The sequence below is a fragment of the Eleutherodactylus coqui genome, chromosome 4 (assembly GCF_035609145.1).
Source record: "Eleutherodactylus coqui strain aEleCoq1 chromosome 4, aEleCoq1.hap1, whole genome shotgun sequence".
In the NCBI taxonomy this organism is placed as follows: Eukaryota; Metazoa; Chordata; class Amphibia; order Anura; family Eleutherodactylidae; genus Eleutherodactylus; species Eleutherodactylus coqui.
In genome coordinates, this window is record NC_089840.1 from 274,165,564 (window position 1) to 274,188,379 (window position 22,816).

The following is a 22,816-nucleotide window of genomic DNA, read 5'->3' on the forward strand; positions in this document are numbered from 1 at the left end:
TCTCCTTCAGTAACAGCAGCTCAATGAACTTTAGTAGACTCACATTGGCTTTAGAAGCGAGAGTCTTTGTGAACTTTAATAACTTTTGTTTCCTATAGGAGTCCAGGCAAAGAATACTATTGATTACTACCTATGAACTGGATACCTTCTACCCATTCAATCATCAATCTCGTCACACTCGTATCACAACAACCGGAAGCCAACGGTGGACAGTGGTAGCCACTCAGCTGCATCCCAAGGGGCCATAGGGGGGTGAGTATACTCTATTTTGTATTTTACGTGGGGTCCAGAGGTTAGTAATTTTCTGCGACAAAACCTTTAAGGCAGGTTTCAGATGAGCGTATTACGGACACATTTCTGCATCTGTGATATAGACGTGTGTTTCGGCCGACCATGGGTTTTGTTGACCCGAATTAAAATTATCACAGGTCCCTATAATTCTCTCAGTTCGGGTCAATAAACCCTGCGGTAAAAATGTCATTATTTACTAAGGGATTGTGTTTATCCTCTTTGGGGTACACGCACACCGACGTTTTCTCATCCATTTTCTTATAATAAAATCGATACGAAAATCAGGTGAATTCACGTAGACTTGTTTATTCGGATGAATAGTCCAAGTGAAAGAAAATTTCAGCATGTCCCGTTCTTGTCCGAATCTCAGCTGAGAACAGTACCTGTCACTGTGTGGTGTCCCGCACATCGAATGCACATGGATGGGATGGCCAAGTGCCGAGGATCTCGGGCGCAACTTTTTAAATGTCTGTGCGCATGTACCCTTAGGCCGCACTTACATTGGTGCATGAAAGTGGGCGGCAATGTAATTTTTCTTCAGTTCCATAGAAAATGATAAGTGATATTACTCAGAAATAGTACATGCTGTGATCTCTCTCAGTTCGAGAGAAAAATCACTCGTAAAATAATTGGTTCTTTTCACGTGTGATTTGTGTTCATCTCGCAACGCAGAGAAATCGTACTGAAAATCGCCCGTGTGAATACACCCTTATTTATAGCTGTCATTGAATCCCCTATAATCCAGAGATTTGGGGTGGCTTACATGGTCTCGTCTTCTCTCCATTCAGGATCCTCAGCTGATATCTTCTATATCAGATAATATTCCTGATTGACCCGACAAGGATGGAGAGGAACCGGGACAAGATGGCGGAGAGTATATTCGCCCTCACCCTAGAGATACTCTTCCAGCTTACAGGAGAGGTGAGAGATTCTGGGGATGACGTCACGTTCCATCATTCTTATCTCTGTCAGTCTCTGGTCACATCTACGGCAGAGGGTTTACTGCCGATTCATCATAAATGCCGGGAAAAATAATAGAGCCGGTTTTCTGTTAGAATGACGGAAACCCAACAGATCTACTATAAGGCAATTGGAGGTTGTTCTTCTGCTTCTGTGACTGATTAGAACAACAGAGATGATGAACAAAGATGTGAACTAAAGGCATCAAAGACTCTGGGAATGTCTGCAGTGATATTTCTGGATGTGTCTCCCCATAAACAGGATTACACGGTAGTGAAGAAGACTTCTAGTGATGGCTGTCAGGCCCCAGTGTCTGATGGATGGGGAAGCCCAATCACAGGGCCTCCACCTCACCCCCTGATACTGGAGGAGATCAATGAGCAGAAGATCCTAGAACTCACCAAGAAGATGATTGAGCTGTTGACTGGAGAGGTGCCGCTGCTGGGAATGCTGGGACATTATACAGTAATGCTATGGCGGTATAACGTGTCTGGGTGATGACAGTATCATTGTGTTGTCAGGTTCCTATAAGGTGTCAGGATGTCACTGTCTATTTCTCCATGGAGGAGTGGGAGTATTTAGAAGGACACAAGGATCTGTACAAGGACGTCATGATGGAGGACCACCAGTCCCCCCCACCACCAGGTAATAGACAGGACTAAATCCACATGGCCTTTATTATTTGTATGTAGAGAATGAATTCAGTGGCTGTCTGTGTTTTCTGCAGGTAGATCCAATAAGAGAACAGCAGCGGAGAGATGTCCCCGTCCTCTTCTTCCACAGGATGATCAGGTAGATGGAGAGAAGGTCTCATGAAATCTCCCCTCTGGTCTGTAGGACGGCTGGGAAGGTCTTGTGTTCAGTCTTATTATATGACTGATACTTGTGTAATGAGAAAGCTGCAGATAGCAGGATTACAGCTGACCGCAGACATTAGATCTCCGCATCTTATTACTATTTTCTGGTTCTGGAGACTTCTGCTTGGAATAAAGAAGCAACAGGTTGGAGTTATACAGGAGACCTGCAGCTATTTGGCCCAGATCACTACTGCTGTCATGTCATTCCGGCTCCTCATACTAATTAATGACCTTTTCTGGCCATATAAAAGCTTCCACACGACTTCTCCAACTGTGTGATGACTTTTACAATATTTATTTCATAGCTGGTGAAACTGGAGGAAGATCTGCTCCATATTGATGCTACAGAGACTCATGTGAGGGGGGATCAGCCGTGTAAGGAGGAGATTCCTACAGATGACCCCCCAGGTGAGACTACATGTAGAGAAGAGTCTGCGTTGTCAGGTTTTCAGCTTTATGTTACCTTATTCAGCCAAAGACAATGTTAAGCATTTTTTTCATTATTCGCTACTGAAAAAACTTAAGGGATGATGTAAATCACATTAAGTGTAAATCTATCAGTCCCGCACATGGAGACTCCAAATAGCATTTTTGAAATCCATTTTAAAAGAGGTCACAAACCGTAGAAAGATTGCGCCCCCTATGATGCGTTTCGGACCAACACTCAGTCTTCAGTCATAGTGTATGTGACTCTTCCCTGAACAACTATTTATGACAATGGACTCACCCCACATCATACAATCACAGATCCGTGGGCGGCCCATATACCAGCAATATAGTAAAATACCTGCATACACAAATAATACCGTCCAGCAGGAGATTAATAAGACAACTACAGACACATCAACAAGTTGTGTGCATACTGATACAATTAATAATGCTACTTTATTTCCTTTCTAAGGTTTAACCCCTGTGAGGTACTGAGGGATGTAGTGGTGGATGGTCGCTACGTCGCCCCTCGGTTCCGGTATTATGCATAAGGGGACTGGAGGAGGGTCATGTCTCGCTCTCAGAGACATAAGAAACCGGGAGTGTAATGTGGTCTCCAGAAAGTAGTTTCTGGAGATCTATTGTTTAAAAAATATCCGGGCCAGGTTTTTTTTGGAATGGATGTCAGGTTGGTAGTGGGGCTGTCCATTCCACCTCCTCCACTCCAGGGTGTGGGCAAGGCCAATCAGCCCAGGTGCTGAGGCTGAGCCAAACTAAAGGTGCCTTTTAAATAGCAGGTGCACTGACACAGAGAGAGCTAAGATGCCTGCTGGACCCTGGAAGCCTGTGTGACTGGCTTGGAGGGAGAAGCCCTGCTGTGCTCTGCATCGGCGAAGTGCGACCGGAGCGTTGGGCTCTGGACTATTGCCTGTTTACCGGATATCTGGATTATGGACTATTATTTGTTTACCTGAAGTTAAGGTTGGACTTTTTATGTTTCTGGTGTAAAAATAAGTGCAGGCCACGCCTGTATTTGGACTGCATCCACTGGTGTTCCGTCTCTTTGTATCAAGAACCCGCACGCCTACCGAGCTATATCCCCACATATGGTGGAGGATGCAGGCAGTTCGGAAGTTAAAAACAGCCCTGTGTAGAGAGCCGGTCTTAATTACTCCCGACTTCAGCAAAACATTTGTGGTACAGACAGATGCGTCCGATGTAGGTGTGGGGGCTGTCCTTTCTCAAGCGGTTAGAGGCGAGGAGCACCCAGTCACCTATCTTAGTAGAAAACTTACCCCCGCAGAGAGAAATTATAGCATTGTGGAACGAGAGTGTCTGGCGATAAAGTGGGCTTTAGAGTCCCTATGGTACTACCTGCTGGGACGACATTTCAGATTGGTGACAGACCACTCCCCTCTCACCTAGAGGAGTCAGGCCAAAGAGCGAAACGCTCGGGTGACGAGGTGGTTCCTTTCGCTACAAAACTTTAAGTTTAATATAGAGCACAGGGCTGGCAAGCTACAGGGAAATGCCGATGCGTTGTCCCGAACCCACTGCTTGATGAGTAAAAGTGTTCGCCCCTACAGGTTCGAGCAGAGGGGGAGGCTATGTGAGGTACTGAGGGATGTAGTGGTGGATAGTCGCTAAGTCGCCCCCTCGGTTCCGGTATTATGCATAAGGGGACTGGAGGAGGGTCATGTCTCGCTCTCAGAGACATAAGAAACCGGGAGTGTAATGTGGTCTCCAGAAAGTAGTTGCTGGAGATCTGTTGTTTAAAAAATATCCGGGCTGGGTTTTTTTTGGAATGGATGGCAGGTTGGTAGTGGGGCTGTCCATTCCACCTCCTCCACTCCAGGGTATGGGCAAGGCCAATCAGCCCAGGTGCTGAGGCTGAGCTAGACTAAAGTGTGCACATAAATAGCAGGTGCACTGACACAGAGAGAGCTAAGATGCCTGCTGGACCCTGGCAGCCTGTGTGACCGGCTTGGAGGGAGAAGCCCTGCTGTGCTCTGCACCGGCGAAGTGCGACCGGAGCGTTGGGCTTTGGACTATTGCCTGTTTACCGGATATCTGGATTATGGACTATTATTTGTTTACCTGAAGTTAAGGTTGGACTTTTTATGTTTCTGGTGTAGAAATAAGCGCAGGCCATGCCTGTATTTGGACTGCATCCGCTGGTGTTCCGTCTCTGTGTATCAAGAACCTGCACGCCTACTGAGCTATATCCCCACACCCTATAGGCACCGTGTTTACAGATGAAAGATCCAATGTGCCTCACTGTATCCTGCAAATGTTCCAATATTCTAATTTTCTAGACGTACATCCCTTATAGGATAACTTACAGATATCACATGTCATCATACAGACCGCACATCGGATATTACAATTTATATATTCTTTAATTTTTTAAAATTGTTATTTAATGTATCTGAAAAACGTTTTCGCTGACGAAACACACGACCACCTGCTTAGTGTGGCATACCCCTGGGTAGTATGAAGGCTTCCCTACTGAAGGCAGTTTCATTTTCTCCTCCTTTTGTACTCCTCCTTACAGCTTGGAAAACCATTGCGGTGTTCCTGCTGGAGGCAGGCAGTATCTCATGTGGCTACAGTCCACGGGGATGCTGGAGGACTCCTTCTCCTGGGTCTTTATCCCAGGTGGCACTGATTTTCATCACCAGATTCACGACTAGCTAAGATTTTTTCTGAAGCTACTGGTGGTAAAGGTTCTCATTTGCCACAAAACAAATCCAGCCGTGCCTTGTTCTGCACAGAAGAAGAGTCCTCAGTTTTGTTCCTTTTGTCGCTTCAGCCCCCGAACCTTGGATAGCAAAAAATTCTTGCAAGACTAAAACCAAAGGCTCTCTTGCAAACAGAGTCCATCCTGTTGTCCTCAACCACTATACTCCAAGTCCGCATGTATTAAATCTTCCGTGTGTATGGCAGTCCCCAACCAAGCCATCCAGAGTGGGGGGACGGCTTTCCCTATTCAGGGAGACCCAACTCACTCATTTCTCAGACATCTGTGTTCGGGAGGTCATCTCTTCGAGCTATGCCATGAAGTTTTCTGCCCACCCCCAAGACTGCTTCTTCAGTTCCAGAATTGCGGTTTCTACTTCAAAAGCCTTTGTGTATGTGTGATACACACTCTCCTCTAAGGGTATAATTGTCCCTGTTTCCCCTTTAGAACAGTACAGGGGATTCTATTAAATCTCTTTATGTTACACAAGGAGGACGGCATTGTCCGACCCGTTTTGGATCTTAAGAGGTTAGATCAATATGTCAAGGTTCAACACTTCCGCATGGAGTTATTGAGATCTGCCATTGCGTCCATGGAACTAGGCGAGTTTCGCTATCCATTGAAATCATGGATACATATCTTCATATCCCTAATATCCAGCACATCAGCGATTCACCCAGTGATGAGTGGTTTGCAGAAAAATAGAGGATGCATTTGCTTAGATGAGGAGTTTGCAGCCTTTAGGTTTGCTTATAAAGTAAACATAGAAGCATACAGAGGCTTTATATCTCTATGTTCTGTGCTTGAAAAAGGAGGCAAGTCTGTTTATAGGAGCTCCAAAATGCGTTGCACTTCCCTGTGATTCCTGTACTGTTTGACCTGTATCCATGGAATGAGAACTGGAGATGTTCCTACTCTCCTTAGACACCTGAATGATGTGTGATACTTTCTTCTAAAATCTCCTGCTCTCTGTAACCTTACTAGCTGTATGAGCCGAGGATAAGAGCAGAAGCTGAGAGCTCCAGCTGTATATACTAAATTACCGTCACCACACGGGAGAAAACTGCACGTAAATACTCAGTTTCCACGGGGAGATGAAAAATAGAAAACATAAACTTATTGGCTTAAATAATGAGTCTATTAGGATGTTTGTCAGTAGATTAGGGGCTTCACAAATTGTTGTGGCTCCAGTGAATGGGAAAATACTTTTAATGTTTGAATTTTAATACGTCTTTCATTAGTTTGTACGAACATTTTAAATATAAATGTTATAATCAGCCTAATTGTTATGTAATATCCAAAAATATTAAAATCTACTTTATTCTTGGCAGATGACGACACCCGGGGCTCAGAGGGACATCTGATATCAACAGCTTCTAAAGTGAAAGATTATGGTCACATACAAGATACATATGAAGAGCCTACGATTATCCCAAATATACGCTCAGCCCTTCACAGCAAAGATCTGTCCTCTGATCCTTCTAAACTGGTTCCATCTTCTGATTCATTACAGAATGTTAAACAAAATACAATTTATGGAACAAATGTTCAACATCAAAGAGTTCACACAGAGGAGAAGCCGCCATATTCATGTTCTGAATGTGGGAAATGTTTTATAAACAAATCAGATCTTGTTAGACATCAGAGAATTCACACAGGAGAAAAGCCATATTCATGTTCTGAATGTGGGAAATGTTTTAACCGAAAATCAAATCTAGTGGAACATCAGAGAATTCACACAGGGGAGAAGCCATATTCATGTTCTGAATGTGGGAAATGTTTTAACAATAAATCAAATCTTGTGTTTCATCAGAGAATTCACACAGGAGAGAAGCCATTTTCATGTTCTGAATGTGGGCAATGTTATAGCAATAAAGCATATCTTATTAAACATCAGAGAACTCACACAGGGGAGAAGCCATATTCATGTTCTGAATGTGTGCAATGTTTTAACAATAAATCAGATCTTGCTGTACATCAGAGAATTCACACAGGGGAGAAGCCATATTCATGTTTTGAATGTGGGAAATGTTTTCTCCGAAAATCAGATCTTGCTGTACATCAGAGAATTCACACAGGGGAGAAGCCATATTCATGTTCTGAATGTGGGAAATGTTTTAACAGGAAATCAAATTTTGTGCTACATCAGAAAATTCACGCAGCGGAGAAATCATTTTCATGTTCTGAATGTGGGAAATGTTTTAGCAATAAACTGGCTTTTGTTAGACATGAGAAATCTCACACAGGGGAGAAACCATTTTTATGTTCTGAATGAAGGAAATGTTTTAACCGAAAATCAGATCTTGCTGTACATCAGAGATTTCACACGGGGGAGAAGCCATTTTCACGTACTGAATGTAGAAAATGTTTTTACAATAAAGTGGCTCTTGTTAAACATGAGAAAATTCACACAAAGGAGAAGCCATTTTCGTGTTCTGAATGTGGGAACCTTTTTACTCAAAAATCAAATCTTGTCACACATCAGAGAATTCACACAGAGGAGAAGCCATATGCATGTGGAGAGTGTGAGAAATGTTTTAGCCAGAAATCGCATATTGTTGCACATCAGAGAACTCACACAGGGGAAAAACCATATTCATGTACAGAATGTGATAAATGTTTCAACCATAAATCAAATCTTACTTCTCATCAGAGAATTCACAAAAGGTGAGAAACTATAAATGTTCTGAATGTGGTAAATGTTTACAGCTGAATCAAATCGTCTTGGACATCAGAGAAGTCACTCAGGGGAGAAACCATTTTCATATCCTGAATGTGGGGAATATTTTACTTGAAAGTCAAAAACTCACAGGAAAAAACAAATATTTTGCATTTGGCAAATTAACTGATAAATAGTACAAGTAAAAAAAATCCAACATTAAAAGTTTAGTTACATGTATTACAGGAATAAGAAATACATGCAATTTCAAAATAAAGTCTGTTATCTAAAAATCAACTAGAACCCAGAAAGCACATTTATATACCCACCATGTTTGTGGAATATTTCACATTATTATATATATAGTTAAGTCTCAAAGTTGTTACCAATCACTAATAAATGTGTAAAACCTTACATGCTTGTGTTCTTTTTAATGGTACGCTATCGCCTAGTTATGTGTATCACAAAATACGGGTATAATGTTTTCAGTGTTCCTCGTCAGGAAGAGCCATCAGTGATACACCAGAAAAAGCCAATGCTGGAAGGTGACCACCTTAAAGAAGATTAACTCAGTCCAGAAGATACAAATTCTGGGATGGGACCATTGTAGCAGCATAAATTCAATGCCCATCTTCTGTTATCAATGACGTGATGTAAGAACTCTACCAAACATAAAAAGGCTTAAAAGTGTAAAGAAACTGACCACGATCATCCTTCAATAAGACCCCGTACGACAGTACCTTGTAGTTACAATCTGGAGCAGATAAGGAGGGTCCGGTGCTCCTCAAAGTGTAGCCAATTCAGAGTCACTTTACTGCTGCAAAGGCCATAATTAAGAAACAAATCTTTTATCTGGAAGATTCTCCTCTTCACACTAGGCGATAGTCAACAGATGCTATATGTGGTATGAACCTATATAAGAATCAGCTTGTCTCGCACTGTGCTCCTGGGACCTTTAGTACTATGGGCTTCCAGGAGCATAGGTGTGGGATGATTTTTGTGGCTGAGTGTTGAGTTCTCCAGCCAGCCAATCACCACTGGTCTGCCTCATATAAATGCCAACCGCTCTTCTAGAGGGTGCTGGTCATTTATTCCTTTTGCTATTTTACCTAATTTCCTTTAAGAACCTTGTTTTTTGGAGTTATACATGTTCTGCTGTGGTGTTGCTTGCATTAATTTCTGGGTGGGATTCCATGTTGTTCGTGTGAACAGCGACATTGTCTGTGTGTGAACTGTGTCCTGTTCAGCAAATGTTGTATACCAACTAGAGGAAGATAGGCCTCTACGTTCTAGTGTGGGGCTTCCCCTACTGGCACAATCACCCCGCTTGTAAGCAGGAGTCCTAGGATTAAGTTGTCTTGTTAGTATAGGGACTAACGAGACAATGAGGACCCTTGTCGTGGGCTTGTGAGCTTAAGGATCTTAGCAGCTTAAATAAGAACCAATGCCTCATTCATATTTTTGCTATTCCATCTGCTTATGTGTGTTGGAATTTTTAGTAAGTGTTTTGGTGGTTGTAAGTCGTTGTTGGATGTCTGCTTGCAAGTCCTGCTTTTAGTTCAGTTGGTCATGGTTGTTGGAGCTGTGTCCAGATTCTCCTGGAGTTTGCTGTGCATCTTTCAATTAAGTTCCCCTTTCCCTTGGTTATTCATACTGTGGTTTGGTATTCTCCCTTGCCTACTGTCAGGGTCAGGTAGCAGGCCAAGAGGCGTTTTATTTTTGACACTATTTTTTCTGGTATTTCAGGGGAGGGCTTATATTAAAGCCCTTCCCTGAAATCCACTTATGGGTACCGGCAGCAGGATCCTCTACCGCAGCTGTCATGTGTGACAGCTGCGGTAGGGAATTGAAGAATTCCTCTGCTGCATCTGTCACAGATGTAGCAGCAGGGAATTCTTTTTACTAGCGGCGATGAACAAAACATCTGCTGCATGCAGCAGATGTGTTCTTCATCCCCGCGGGGGACACGGCAACGGCAGAGGGTAAGGTTTTGTTTTTTTAACACTAAAATTGGTTTTTTTAGGGAAGGGCTTATATGTAAAGCCCTTCCATGAAAAGCAATGCTGGAGTGCCAGAAGACCATTGTTTTCAATGGAGCCGCCAGCAGCTGCTGCAGCTCCATTGGAAACAATGCAGAGCATCGGGCACCTTGAAAAATGCTCGAATCTCCCATTGACTTCAATGGGGTTTGTTACTCGAGCTGAGCTCTCAAACATTAGAAAAAGCTTGGCTCGAGTAATGAGCACCGAGCATTTTGGTGCTCGCTTATCTCTAATCATCACCCATCAAACAAAAGTTGGATTCAGCCCTGAGGAAAGTATTCCTAGCAAGGTCCTGGTCAAGGACCATTCCAGTTAGTCTGTAGAGCAGATAGAAGAAGAAGATGTGAGAGGTCACACAGCAGTTCAGTCAGCGACACAATCTAAATGGGCAGTAAGAGGCTGGCCATTCAGCGCGGAGGAGAGCTCATTCATTCAAGGCAGCAGGTATAGCAACCAGAGCAGCTTCTTTGTTACAGACAGTCTAAACATCGGAAGATTCTCCAGATCCAGAAGATGAGGGTACGATGATATCTCCACAGGATTATCAGGATTCCATGGTAATGGCTACTGGGCCCACAGCTCCTATACAGCCTGATGAGTATGTGTCTATGTTGTGTCCATTGAATTTTAACAGTCAAACTGAGTTAGCAGGAGTAAGGATAGGTCAGGGGTGCAGGGGGGAAGCATCCAGGTCAGGTGTTAGGAAGGGTAGGTTTGGGGAAGTGTTAGGCAGCTATTGATTTGTTATGACAGTGTAGCCAAATTTCGTTTTGTGGGTGATCACCTCCGATTTCAGTGTGGACGACTCTTTTGGTTCAATATACTTATGATATGAGGAGCAGTTATCCTGTACGCTCAAATATTAGATGAGACCACAACATAATTAACCTGTGGTTGAGAGAGATGGCCATAGTAAGATATAGGCAGTCATTTCAAGGGTTAGATGGGTCATCTGGCTCAGCCAGTAGTTCGTATACTTCTGGGCAGCCTGCTTAGTCAGCAGGGCAAAAAACAGTCCTCTGTTGGCAATTTAATGAAGGTCAGTGTGTTTGCTGGAAACTGTACATATAAGCACATCTGTTCCTACTGTAACGGGACTTCCCATGAGGCATCCCTTTGCTTTAGAAAAGGAAAGGGTAAAGGGTCAACTCCGGTGAAACTTCCATAGATGGTCACGTTTCTAAATAGGTTCCCTGATAGGCTTAAGGCACAACTTCTGTATTCTGTTTATAACAATGGTTTTAGTATTTCACTACCTCTACATCGAATTCCTTGTTCCAATACAAAATCTTCGGTCTGCCCTACTGCATCTGCACATAGTCATTTACAAGCTGATAAAGGAGCTGCTCTTGGGTCGCATGTCTGGGCCATTTAGAGAACCTCCTTTTCTGAATTTCATGGATTCCCCGTTGGGGAAAGTCCTCAAAAAGGAGCCGAATAACTTTCGGCAAATTCATCATTTATCACATCCAAAAGGTGCGTCGTTCAATGATGAAATAGATCTGGAGCTTTGCTCCATGGTGTATAATGTCATTTGACGCGGCCGTTGCTTGGGTGCAGAAGGTCGATATTGGTGAAGACCAATACTGAATTGGCATTTAGGCTTTTCCTGGTTCGTTCTGAAAGCCTTTGTTTGGTGGGGTGTTATTGGGAGAAGTCCTATTTTGCTGATCAGTGTTTGTCTATGGGTTGCTCGATTTCCTTTGCAAATTCAAGGCCTTCGGTTCGTTTTTTTGGAGTGGGAAGTGAGAGAAGTGGCAGGCACTGGTTCACTTATACACTATTTGGACAATTTTCTATGTTTGGGCCTGACAAATCTGCAAGTACGTTCTTCTCTCTTATTGACTATACAATGGGTGGCACAACGTTTTGGGGTTTCACTAGCTCCGGAGAAAACAGAAGATCCCTCCGATTGCATTGCTTTCCTAGGTATGACTATTAATATGGAGAGAATGGAATGTAGATTGTGGGCAGACAACTTGGAGTCTTCGCCAAGAGGTTGGTCAGGCTCGTCGCATTAATAAGATTATGCTGAGGGAGCTACAATCCCTCCTTGGTAAACTTAATTTTGCATGTCCGATTAGGCATATCTGGTTTGGCAGCGATCAGGGCGGGAGTAAATCAACCCATCATTATATTAATTAGAGAAGAGAACACAAGGCAGATTTGAAGGTATGAACGTCTTTTCTTGAACATTAAAATGGGAAGTCCTTGATGATTGGGTTGACTATTGACAATTTTGATAGCAAATTGGTTACCGATACTGCAGGTAGTTCCATGTTCGGCGCATTTTATCAAGGCAATGGTGTGCTGCTTAATGGCCAGAGTCTTGGGTTAAGTCGGGACTGGTCACAAATAGAGATGAGCGAACGTACTCGTCCGAGCTTGATATTCGTGCGAATATTAGGGTGTTCGGGATGCTCGTTACTCTTAACGAGCACCACGCGGTGTTCCGGTTACTTTCAGTTTCCTCTCTGAGACGTTAGCGCGCTTTTCTGCCCAATTGAAAGACAGGGAAGGCATTACAACTTCCCCCTGTGACGTTCAAGCCCTATACCACCCCCCTGCTGTGAGTGGCTGGGGCGATCAGATGTCACCCGAGTATAAAAGTCGGCCCCTCCCGCGGCTCGCCACACATGCCTTGTGAGTTAGCTGAGGGAAAGTACTATCGTGCTGGTGCTGCTGTAGGGAGAGCGTTAGGAGTCAGTGTAGGCTTCAAGAACCCCAAAGGTCCTTCTTAGGGCCACATCTACCTGTGTGCAGGCTGCTGCTAGCAGTGTTTTTTTTTTTTTTTTCTCAAAATCGGCAGTGCAGAGCATTGCACCCGGTATTAGGGACAGAAGTGGTGCATAGGCAGGGAGAGTGTTAGGAGTGAGTGTAGCCTTCAAGAACCTCAACGGTCCTTTCTAGGGCCAAATTTAAGCGTGTGCAGTACTGTGCTGGCTGCTGTTAGCAGTGTTGCATATTTTTTTTTTTCTAAAAATCGTCTGTGCAGAGCATTGCACCCTCCATTGATACTACAGGGACAGAATTGTGTAGGCAGGGCCACAACACAGTTATTGTTCATTGAATATACGCAGTGGGTCCTTCCCTTTGCAAAAAAGGAAAAGAAATTATATTTGGCCTGCCTGTGTCAGTCCTAAGGTCTCAGTGTACGTGTGTGCTGCGTGGAGAACGTACAAAAATCAGACGCAACCAGCTACGGTTTACTGCAGGCTTGCGCCATTGTCTTTCCTGACTGGCAAATACCTGCTCTGCTAGAGTTAATAACTCTGCTACACTAAAGTTGTGTGTCACTTTTTCAGGGCCACACTACAGTTCTAAAAGTTATTGTTCATTGAATATACGCAGTGGGTCCTTCCCTTTGCAAAAAAGGAAAATAAATTGTATTTGGCCTCCCTGTGTCAGTCCTAAGGTCTCCGTGTACGTGTGTGCTGCGTGGAGAACGTACAAAAATCAGACGCAACCAGCTACGGTTTACTGCAGGCTTGCGCCATTGTCTTTCCTGACTGGCAAATACCTGCACTGCTAGAGTTAATAACTCTGCTACACTAAAGTTGTGTGTCACTTTTTCAGGGCCACACTACAGTTCTAAAAGTTATTGTTCATTGAATATACGCAGTGGGTCCTTCCCTTTGCAAAAAAGGAAAAGAAATTGTATTTGGCCTGCCTGTGTCAGTCCTAAGGTCTCCGTGTACGTGTGTGCTGCGTGGAGAACGTACAAAAATCAGACGCAACCAGCTACGGTTTACTGCAGGCTTGCGCCATTGTCTTTCCTGACTGGCAAATACCTGCTCTGCTAGAGTTAATAACTCTGCTACACTAAAGTTGTGTGTCACTTTTTCAGGGCCACACTACAGTTCTAAAAGTTATTGTTCATTGAATATACGCAGTGGGTCCTTCCCTTTGCAAAAAAGGAAAAGAAATTGTATTTGGCCTGCCTGTGTCAGTCCTAAGGTCTCCGTGTACGTGTGTGCTGCGTGGACAACGTACAAAAATCAGACGCAACCAGCTACGGTTGAGTGCAGCCTTGCGCCAATTTCTTTCCTGCCTGGGAAATCAAATCACTGGTAATACAGCATGCTGAGGGGTAGGGGTAGGCCTAGAGGATGTGGACGCGGCCGAGGACGCGGAGGGCCAAGTGAGGGTGTGGGCACAGGCCGAGCCAGTGCGGTGGCCAGGGGTAGAGGCAGGGCCAGACCGAATAATCCACCAACTGTTTCCCAAAGCGCCCCCTCGCGCCATGCCACTCTGCACAGGTCAAGGTGCTCTACGGTGTGGCAGTTTTTCACAGAGACGCCTGACGACCGACGAACAGTGGTGTGCAACCTTTGTCGCGTCAAGATCAGCTGGGGAGGCACCACCAACAGCATGCGCAGGCATATGATGGCCAAGCACCCCACAAGGTGGGACGATGCCCGTTCACCGCCTCCGGTTTGCACCACTGCCTCTCCCCCTGTGCCCCAACCTGCCACTGAGATCCAACCCCCCTCTGAGGACACAGGCACTACCGTCTCCTGGCCTGCACCCACACCATCACCTCCGCTGTCCTCGGCCCCATCCAGCAATGGCTCTCAGCGCAGCGTCCAGACGTCGCTAGTGCCACAGTTTGAGCGCAAGCGCAAGTACGACGCCACGCACCCGCACGCTCAAGCGTTAAACGTGCACATTGCAAAATTGATCAGTCTACAGATGCTGCCGTATAGGCTTGTGGAAACAGAGGCTTTCAAAAGCATGATGGCGGCGGCTGCCCCGCGCTACTCGGTTCCCAGTCGCCACTACTTTTCCCGATGTGCCGTCCCAGCCCTGCACGACCACGTCTCCCGCAACATTGTACGCGCCCTCACCAACGCGGTTACTGCCAAGGTCCACTTAACAACGGACACGGGGACAAGCACAGGAGGGCAGTGCCACTATATCTCCCTGACGGCACATTGGGTGAATTTAGTGGAGGCTGGGACAGAGTCAGAGCCTGGGACCGCTCACGTCCTACCCACCCCCAGAATTGCGGGCCACAGCTCGGTGGTGGTATCTGCGGCGGTGTATGCTTCCTCCACTAAAGCACCTTCCTCCTCCTCCTCCTCCAACGCAACCTCTGTCTCGCAATCAAGATGTGTCAGCAGTACGTCGCCAGCAGTCGGTGTCACGCGGTGTGGCAGCACAGCGGTGGGCAAGCGTCAGCAGGCCGTGCTGAAACTACTCAGCTTAGGAGAGAAGAGGCACACGGCCCACGAACTGCTGCAGGGTCTGACAGAGCAGACCGACCGCTGGCTTGCGCCGCTGAGCCTCCAACCGGGCATGGTCGTGTGTGACAACGGCCGTAAGCTGGTGGCGGCTCTGCAGCTCAGCAGCCTCACGCACGTGCCATGCCTGGCCCATGTCTTTAATTTGGTGGTTCAGCGCTTTCTGAAAAGCTACCCCCACTTGTCATACCTGCTCGGAAAGGTGCGCCAGCTCTGCGCACATTTCCGCAAATCCCACACGCACGCTGCCACCCTGCGGACACTGCAACATAGGTTTAATCTGCCAGTGCACCGACTGCTGTGCGACGTGCCCACACAGTGGAACTCTACGCTCCACATGTTGGCCAGACTCTATGAGCAGCGTAGAGCTATAGTGGAATACCAACTCCAACTTGCGCGGCACAGTGGGAGTCAGCCTCCTCAATTATTTACAGAAGAGTGGCCCTGGTTGGCAGCCATCTGTCAGGTCCTTGGAACATTTGAGGAGTCTACCCAGGTGGTGAGCGGCGATGCTGCAATCATTAGCGTCACCATTCCTCTGCTATGCATCTTGAGAAGTTCCCTGCAAAGCATAAAGGCAGACGCTTTGCGCTCGGAAACAGAGCCGGGGGAAGACAGTATGCCGCTGGATAGTCAGAGCACCCTCCTGTCTATATCTCAGCGTGTTGAGGAGGAGGAGGAGGAGCATGAGGAGGATGAGGAGGAGGGGGAAGATACAGCTTGGCCCACTGCTGAGGGTACAGATGCTGCTGGGCTGTCATCCTTTCAGCGTGTATGGCCTGAGGAGGAGGAAGAGGAGGAGGAGGAGGATCCTGAAAGTGATCTTCCTAGTGAGGACAGCCATGTGTTGCGTACAGGTACTCTGGCACACATGGCGGACTTCATGTTAGGATGCCTTTCTCGTGACCCTCACGTTACACGCATTCTGGCCACTACAGATTACTGGGTGTACACATTGCTCGACCCACGGTATAAGGAGAAACGGTATAAGGAGAACTTTTCCACTCTGTTTCCCGAAGAGGAAAGGGGTTCGAGAGTGATGCTATACCACAGGGCGCTGGTGGACAAACTGATGGTAAACTTCCCATCCGACAGCGCTAGTGGCAGAAGGCGCAGTTCCGAGGGCCAGGTAGCAGGGGAGGCGCAGAGATCAGGCAGCATGTACAGCGCAGGCAGGGGAACATTCTCCAAGGCCTTTGCCAGCATTATGGCTCCCCAGCAAGACTGTGTCACCGCTCCGCAGTCAAGGCTGAGTCGGCGGGAGCACTGTAAAAGGATGGTGAGGGAGTACGTAGCCGATCGCACGACCGTCCTCCGTGACGCCTCTGCCACCTACAACTACTGGGTGTCGAAGCTGGACACGTGGCCTGAACTCGCGCTGTATGCCCTGGAGGTGCTTGCTTGTCCTGCGGCTAGCGTCTTGTCAGAGAGTGTGTTTAGTGTGGCTGGGGGAATCATCACGGATAAGCGTACCCACCTGTCAACCGACAGTGCCGACAGGCTTACACTCATCAAGATGAACAAAGCCTGGATTTCCCCAGACTTCTCTTCTCCACCAGCGGACAGCAGCGATACCTAAGCAATACGTAGGCTGCACCCGCGGATGGAAGCTACGTTCTCTCTCACCATCCAAAACGGGGACATTTCTGCTTCATCAATCTGTGTCTAATATTCCTCCTCCTCCTCCTGCTCCTCCTCCTGAAACCTCACGTAATCACGCTGAACGGGCAATTTTTCTTAGGGCCACAAGGCTCACTCATATAATTTTTCTAAACAATTTTTATATGTTTCAATGCTCTTAAAAGCGTTGAAACTTTAACTTGAACCAATTTTTCGTTAAACTGGGCTGCCTCCAGGCCTAGTTACCACTTAAGCCACATTAACCAAAGCGATTAATGGGTTTCACCTGCCCTCTTGGTTGGCCATGGCCAATTTTTTGGATGTACATTAGTACTGTTGATACAGCAATTTTTGTGGGCCCTCGCCTACAGTGTAATCAAATGAATGTTTAGCCCACCTGCATTACAGCTGATGTTACATCCGCTGTGTTGGGCAATGCAATGGAATATTTTTATGTACCACCGGTGGCTTCCTGGCACCCACCCATGCTGTGGGTCCACAGGGAATTATAAATGCATCTGTTTCCACTTGTAAAGAACCCCAGTCTGACTGGGGCATGCAGTGTGGGCCGAAGCCCACCTGCATTAAACATGACATTACTACCTCAGCTGTGATGGGCAATGCAATGGGATATTTTTATGTTCCGCCGGTGGGTTCCAGGGAGCCACCCATGCTGTCGGTCCACAGGGACTTCACAATAGGGAGTTGTACCTGCCTGTGTCTATGAATTAAAAACCGCGGTCTGACTGGGGCATGCAGACACCTTGACAGAATGAATAGTGTGTGGCACATAGGTTCCCCATTGCTATGCCCACGTGTGCAGCTCCTGATGGCGGTGGCACAGGATTATATTTCTCATTGCTTCTGTACAGCATTGTGGGCTATCGCCCCGCCCCTTTTAAAGAGGGTCGCTGCCTAGCCGTGCCAACCCTCTGCAGTGTGTGCCTGCGGTTCCTCCTCATGGCAGACGCACTTCTAAATAGACATGAGTGTGGCGTGGCATGAGGGCAGCTGAAGGCTGCGCAGGGACACTTTGGTGTGCGCTGTGGGGGGGAGGGGGGGCGGTTGGGCAGCATGTAAGCCAGGAGAAGTGGCAGTGGAGTGTCATGCAGGCAGTGATTGTGCTTTGTTGGAGGTAGTGTGGTGCTTAGCTAAGGTATGCATTGCTAATGAGGGCTTTTCAGAAGTAAAAGTTTTTGGGAGGGGGGGGCCCACTCTTGCTGCTATTGTGGCTTAATAGTGGGACCTGTGAACTTGAGATGCAGCCCAACATGTAGCCCCTCGCCTGCCCTGTCCATTGCTGTGTCGTTCCCATCACTTTCTTGAATTGCCCAGATTTTCACACAAGGAAACCTTAGCGAGCATCGGCGAAATACAAAAATGCTCGGGTCGCCCATTGACTTCAATGGGGTTCGTTATTCGAAACGAACCCTCGAGCATCGCGAAAAGTTCGTTCCGAGTAACGAGCACCCGAGCATTTTGGTGCTCGCTCATCTCTAGTCACAAAGTTTTATTTTCTCTATAATTGTGGCGGTAATACTATAGGGTGAATGGGTTTGAAACAAAAAAAGTTAGGTTTCACGTCAATAATTTAGAGGTAGTGCACACCATTAACAGCCCAACAGCGTCTCCCTTTCCTGCAGTTAGTTGGCTGTATCATCTAGTGCTACAAGCTTTGTACTCAAATGTTTGGATGGTAGCTGTTCATGTTTCGGGTATTGAAAAGTCTATTGCAGACTCTCCCGTTTTCAAGCAGAAGAGGAAGGGAGAGTTTGCCCCCCACAGCTTTGGAAATTGGTCGATGAGCAGCTAACTATCTGATTCAGGTGTCATTGGCGCTGGGTACGATGACAGCTTACGAAACAGCTTGTTGTGATTGGGAAGATTGTTGGGTGGTCTAGTTAGGGGACATATAGACTGATGACCACAGAGTTGGGACCCTATTATATTGCCTGAGCAATGCATTCCGCTGTGCCCTTGTCGATAGGTCGATAGCTGACGTTAATTGTTTAATAGTAGCTTTGGCTTCTAGTTATAAAATTACGGGCTTATAGGAAGTGACAAAAAACTTTCAGTTGGCCGAGCCCTGAAGGGCTTCAGATGGGGTAAGGTTCATATAGACAAACCAAGGCCAGTTTCTTTTCAATTGTTGGAATGGCTGGAAGCTACATTAGAGGGTTTGTGTCACAATGTTTATGAGGCAGGTTTATTTTGCTTGGCTGTTTTGTTAGCCTTCTTTGGGTCCCTACGAGTGGGGGAACTAGTTTCTCCCAGCACAAAGTTTGGGAGAGGACTTTGGGAGAATGATGTAATCTCTTTAGGTGATCACATTGACATTGGGTTCGACAATCCAAGATGGATCGGTGGGGTAAGGGGTGTAGGATTATTCTTGGGCGAGTATCGGAGGCGGTAATGTGTTCCATTCACCTTCTGTTGTGATATACAACAAGCCCGGCATTGGCCTGTTATTGCGTCATGGGGACGGTTCATTGTTGTCCAAATTTCAATTTGCAGCATTTTATCCTCATTCCTTCTGGATCGGTGCAGCAACGGAGGCCGCAGGTTGGGGGTGAAGACCAGCTTGGGAGATGGGAATCACACTAATATAAATCATCATTCGTCCGCACTTTCTATGACTTTAACCCCTTACCGCTCCAGGACGTACATTTACACTGACTCGGCTCTACTCCTCCGTCTCGCACACGCTCGGCTCTGCTCCCCCGTCTCGCACACGCTCGGCTCTGCTCCACCGTCTCGCACACGCTCGGCTCTGCTCCCCCGTCTCGCACACGCTCGGCTCTGCTCCCCCGTTTCGCACACGCTCGGCTCTGCTCCCCCATCTCACACACGCTCAGCTCCCCCGTCTCGCACACGCTCGACTCTGCGCCCCCGTCTCGTACACGCTCGGCTCCGCTACCCCCGTATCGCACACGCTCAGCTCTTCCCCCCGTCTCGCACACGCTCGGCTCTGCTCCCCCGTCTCGCACACGCTCGGCTCTGCTCCCCCGTCTCGCACACGCTCGGCTCTGCTCCCCCGTCTCGCACACGCACGGCTCTGCTCCTTTGTCTCGCACACGCTCGGCTCCGCTCCTCCGTCTCACACACGCTCGGCTCCGCTCATCCACTCTCTGAATACATCCTGATGGGACACATAAACTGCAGGTCACACAGCAGAGTCCTGCATCCACTGAGTGGAGAGACCTGGTCATGTGACCCCTTGTCTCCTCCCACACACTGATCACATGACGGTGACATCATCACAGGTCCTGTAAGCACAGAACAACCCCACGGCTCCTGTCCGGCTGCAGCTGGAGGTATGTGGGGGTCACAGCTTCCCCTAGTGGAGACCCCGGGGAGGTGCAGGAGATTAGCGGCCATGTAACGCTCCTCTGGGGAGTCTGGGATGTACATAGGAGATGGTACAAGGCCTCTGCAGCGCCCCCTATTGGCAGGCCTGTAACATGACTGGGAATAGAAGCCTCCGGAAGGCAGAGAACATCTCCAGCTACAATCAGGATTATTCGGCCTCCACTACAAATTCGCTTTCTACAATCCGTACAAAATCCCCCCAGAAGAATATAAATAAGTGACACAACTGATAGAACGAGCGCTTTCCCCAAATCCCCACAAAATGCCCCTTTTTCTGCCTCCTGCGGCCCCAGAATCCCCCATGAGGTCTTTAGTCCTGGGAGCCCCTTCTGCTGAGCGGCTGCAGACGGACAGCAGCTTCTGCCGGCGCTCCGGAGGAGTCTTACCCCGTTCCTCGCGGCCGCCGGCTCACTGATGCTCTGGGGTTTGGGAGGTGCAGCCGCCATCTCGTCGCTCCAGAATCTTCCGTCTTCTGAAACCAGTAAATCCCCCAGAACTTCTCGGCTCGCAGCTCCCGGCTGGATGTGCTGTTTGTAGCATTTAGCAGGAAGCGCTGGACACGTTTTGGCCGCCCGATCCTTCTTCAGCGGCCGGACTCCTACAAATCACTGGGGAAGAAATAGCGGATAACATGTTGTATCTTCATAGCGTCATAAATCCCCCTGGTTAACCCCTTCCTGCTCCGGGGCTTATATGTACACAACTGCCAGCTAACTACAGCTCAGCCAATCAGAGCCAGCACTTCCTGGAGGCGGAGTTTTTCAGACAAGTGTCGGTTAGCTTCGGGAGATGTGCGCCGGAGCCGGATGGTGCCTCTTAGGGCTTATTATAAGGCTTTTGTACTTAGAAGTCAATAATCAAGTTGCAAGCCATTTACTTTTCCTATTTACAGCTTAAAGAATGGTTGTGCCAAATTTCAGGTTGGTGCGGAACAGATGTGTGTTATTACCTACATTACATAGGGGGTCACTTACTTTTGCACTTAGAATTAAATAATCAAGCTGCAACCCCCTTTACTATTCTTATTTAGAGCCTAAACAATGAATTTGCCAAATTTCAAGTTTGTAAGACGCTGGGAATTTAGAGAATTAGGTACACTTCATAAGGCGAGGGGGTCACTTACTTTGACACTTAGAATTGAATAATGACGTTGCAATCCCCTTTACTTTTCCTATTTAGGACCTAAAGATTGCTTGTGTCAATTTTCAGGCTTCTACGACACCTGGGAAGCTAGATAACATAGGGGGTCACTTACTTTTGCATTTAGCATTAAATAATCAAGTTGTGACCCCTTTACTTTTTCTATTTAGGACTTCTAGAATGGTCGTGGCAAATTTCAGGTTTGTACGAGATCGGGAAGTAGGAGAATTAGATTAGGTACATTACATAGGGGTGCACTTACTTTTGCATTTAGCATTGAATAATCGAGTTGTGACTCCTTTACTTTTCCTTTTTAGGATCTAAAGGATGCTTGTGCCAAATTTCATGCTTCTTTAACACTGGGAAGTTGAGATGAGCGAGCGTACTCGCTAAGATAAATTACTCGAGTGAATATTGCCTTATGTGAGTACCTGCCCGCTCGTCTCAAAAGATTCGGGTGCTGGCAGGGAGCGGCTGGGGAGAGCGGGGAGGAACGGAAGGGGGAGATCTCTCTCTCACTCTCTCCCCCCTGCTCACTCCCGCAACTCACCGCTCTCCCTCGCCGGCACCCGAATCTTTTGAGACAAGCAGGCAGGTACTCACATAAGGCAATACTCGCTCGAGTAATTTACCTTAGCGAGTACGCTCACTTATCTCTACTGGGAAGTTAGAGAATTAGTGCCAAGTCAATCAATGATTGAGTGAGTCAGTGAGAGCTTTACGCCTGGATATACATAGATTACCCGGAGGAGCATGAATGGCCTTGTAAGTCTCCTCTCTCACTGCTCTCCCTAAGGATAAAAGATAGTGTTTCTGACTCATGTCACAGGCCTCTCACTAGCAAAGCCATAAACCTACTCCACACTGATGAGGGGCAAGTACCCCGAAACAGCTGTCTGTGCATGGAATCTGGCTTGGCTTTCAATTCTTAGTCATTGTTACAAGGCTTGTATAAAGAGTCTAACATTGATTTGAAGGAATGCTGCCTTCCATTAGGTGGCGCTGCAGAGGTATTGTTCCATCTCTCTCATTTGCATTTTTTTATAGTTTCAATGCTCCAATTAATGGGTAACTGTTATCATTTAGAACCAGGAATTCAATCACTTCTGTTAAGCATGTAGCATTGTGATCACAGTAACTCAATCACTGCTGTTTTCCAAGCCCTCTATTAAGTCCTGTTCACACACAAGGATTGTCATTTGAATGATTGAACGAATTAACAACTTTTTTGCAGACAAATGCTGAGCATGTAAACGTACAGATAATAATCATTTGAAATCCTCTCCATTTCCCCAATTAGCTATGTAAACTCTGTGTTTCTTGCTCAGATGTGCCGCTGTTTATGTGAGGAATCTCTGGCCAGGAGGTTTTTTTAATTAGTGTGAAAAAAAGCCATTGTCTTCTGAGTAAACAAGTGGTCATTTGCATGTAACAATTATCTCACAAATTCTTCAGTTTGAACGAAT

The 22,816-nt window shown here is 46.7% G+C and overlaps 2 pseudogenes; both read left to right on the top strand.

Annotated features, from left to right (window-relative positions):
- LOC136626708 (zinc finger protein 850-like) overlaps positions 1-22,816 on the top strand; it is a 190,551-nt pseudogene that overhangs the window by 62,283 nt on the left and 105,452 nt on the right.
- The window catches only part of LOC136624509 (zinc finger protein 585A-like), a 43,376-nt pseudogene that overhangs the window by 7,966 nt on the left and 12,594 nt on the right, over positions 1-22,816 (top strand).